This window comes from Sinocyclocheilus anshuiensis, unplaced genomic scaffold (assembly GCF_001515605.1).
Source record: "Sinocyclocheilus anshuiensis isolate Anshui unplaced genomic scaffold, SAMN03320099.WGS_v1.1 scaffold779, whole genome shotgun sequence".
In the NCBI taxonomy this organism is placed as follows: domain Eukaryota; kingdom Metazoa; phylum Chordata; class Actinopteri; order Cypriniformes; family Cyprinidae; genus Sinocyclocheilus; species Sinocyclocheilus anshuiensis.
This window is the reverse complement of record NW_015548244.1, coordinates 72,233-74,600: the sequence shown is the minus strand read 5'-3', so window position 1 is coordinate 74,600 and position 2,368 is coordinate 72,233. Positions and strand designations below refer to the sequence as shown.

The following is a 2,368-nucleotide window of genomic DNA, read 5'->3' as shown; positions in this document are numbered from 1 at the left end:
ATTCTAAAATCTCATTTTAAAATTTCCATTCTAAAATCTCTTGTTAAATATAACATTCTAAAATCTCATTCTAAAATCTCGTCTAAAATCTCATTCTAAAATCTCTTGTTAAATATAACGTTCTAAAATCTCATTCTAAAATCTCGTCTAAAATCTCATTCCAAAACTCTTGTTAAATATAACATTCTAAAATCTCTTGTTAAATATAACATTCTAAAATCTCATTCTAAAATCTCGTTAAATATAACATTCTAAAATCTCATTCTAAAATCTATTGTCTAAAATCTCATTCTAAAATCTCATGTTAAATATAACATTCTAAAATCTCTTGTTAAATATAACATTCTAAAATCTCATTCTAAAATCTCTTGTTAAATATCTCATTCTAAAATCTCTTTCTAAAATCTCTTGTCTAAAATCTCATTCTAAAATCTCTTGTTAAATATAACATTCTAAAGTCTCATTCTAGAATCTTGTTAAATATAACATTCTAAAATCTCTTGTCTAAAATCTCTTGTTAAATATAACATTCTAATATAACATTCTAAAATCTCTTGTTAAATATAACATTCTAAAATCTCTTGTTAAATGTAACATTCTAAAATCCCGTTAAATATAACATTCTAAAATCTCTCGTTAAATGTAACATTCTAAAATATCTCTTGTTAAATATAACGTTCTAAAATCTCATTCTAAAATCTCTTGTCTAAAATCTCATTCCAAAATCTCTTGTTAAATATTACATTCTAAAACCTCATTCTAAAATCTCTTGTTAAATATAACATTCTAAAATCTCATTCTAAAATCTCGTTAAATATAACATTCTAAAATCTCTTGTTAAATATAACATTCTAAAATCTCTTGTTAAATATAACATTCTAAAATCTCTTGTTAAATATAACATTCTAAAATCTCTTGTTAAATATAACATTCTAAAATCTCTTGTTAAATATAACATTCTAAAATCTCTTGTTAAATATAACATTCTAAAATCTCTTGTTAAATATAACATTCTAAAATCTCTTGTTAAATATAACATTCTAAAATCTCTTGTTAAATATAACATTCTAAAATCTATTGTTAAATATAAAATTCTAAAATCTCATTCTAAAATCTCTTGTTAAATATAACATTCTAAAATATCGTTAAATATAACATTCTAAAATCTCATTCTAAAATCTTAAATATTACATTCTAAAATCTCTAAAATCTAGACCATAACATTATTAACGAATTCTGTGATTCTGGGCCGTAATCACAGACACTTATCATGGGTTGTTGATGTTCATTCTAACCTGGACTCACAATAGCCTGATGCACAATAACTAAAATCTGCACCAGATATGCCTTTATATGCCGAAGCGTCCAATGATGCTGGTTCCTGTCCTCTCGGCTGCTTCTGAAGGTGGTTTAACCTCAGGCCATCAGTAAATATCACTGGCTACATCCTGCTGACCACAGATGAGAATGAAATGGCTTCCCACTAGGATGACCGCCCTTTCAGTAACTTCAATCCTGCCTGAGAGCGTAGCAGCACACCGCGGCCCCAGACATTTCCACATCATTAGCTGTCATGAGACCGCCTCACAGGGACAGTGTGAGGCTGTTACCCTGATCTGAGAGCAGTTAGTATTTTCAGTTAATATTTGATGAAGGGAAGCATTTCATAGCATCAAAAATTAAACCGGAGGTTATAATGTGGTGTGACCTCCTGGACAAAACCAAATTTGTCTTTTATAATCTTTAAAAAAATCTTTCACCTGTGAAACAATTTTTCTGTTGATAACCAATGAACCAATATTATCGTAGAGCTCTGGAATACTTAATTCTGTTTGGTCGTTAGCATGATGTCAATTTATGTATAATGACCTCCATGCAATGGTTTCCTACGCAGTTGCTCTATTTTTAATCTCTTTTATATCACTTCATAAATTAAACAAATTAATATTTCTTGTCCATTTATTCATTTATGCAGTATTTCTGAAATGTCTGGTGCTTTGGAGCCACAAAAAATTGATAAATGAACTGCATTATATGCCACAAATAATCAATCAATCAATCAATCAATCAATCAACGAATGGTAAATAAATTACAAATAGAAAATATTCATCAAAGTATATTATGAATTATAGATTTAATGTTAATAATTATATTTTGTGAATGACAATTTGGAATTAGTATTTTTTCCCAAATTAAAATATATAATTTAGACAATGTTTTATATAAAAACACAGCCAAGCAGGTAATAGTATTTAAAAATATATATATTTATATAAAAATATTTAAATGATTAATATAATTATTAAAAATATTTTAAAATTTATTGAATTGTGATTATTATTATTATTATTATTATTATTATTATTA

The 2,368-nt window shown here is 26.3% G+C and overlaps 1 protein-coding gene and 1 long non-coding RNA gene across 2 annotated transcripts in view; one reads left to right on the top strand and one right to left on the bottom strand.

The window, feature by feature from the left end:
• Positions 1-2,368, top strand: part of LOC107655137 (uncharacterized) — a 36,277-nt gene that overhangs the window by 11,776 nt on the left and 22,133 nt on the right. The gene's annotated exons all lie outside the window — the stretch shown is intronic.
• LOC107655136 (uncharacterized protein KIAA1644 homolog) overlaps positions 1-2,368 on the bottom strand; it is a 15,527-nt gene that overhangs the window by 8,976 nt on the left and 4,183 nt on the right. The window lies entirely within an intron of this gene.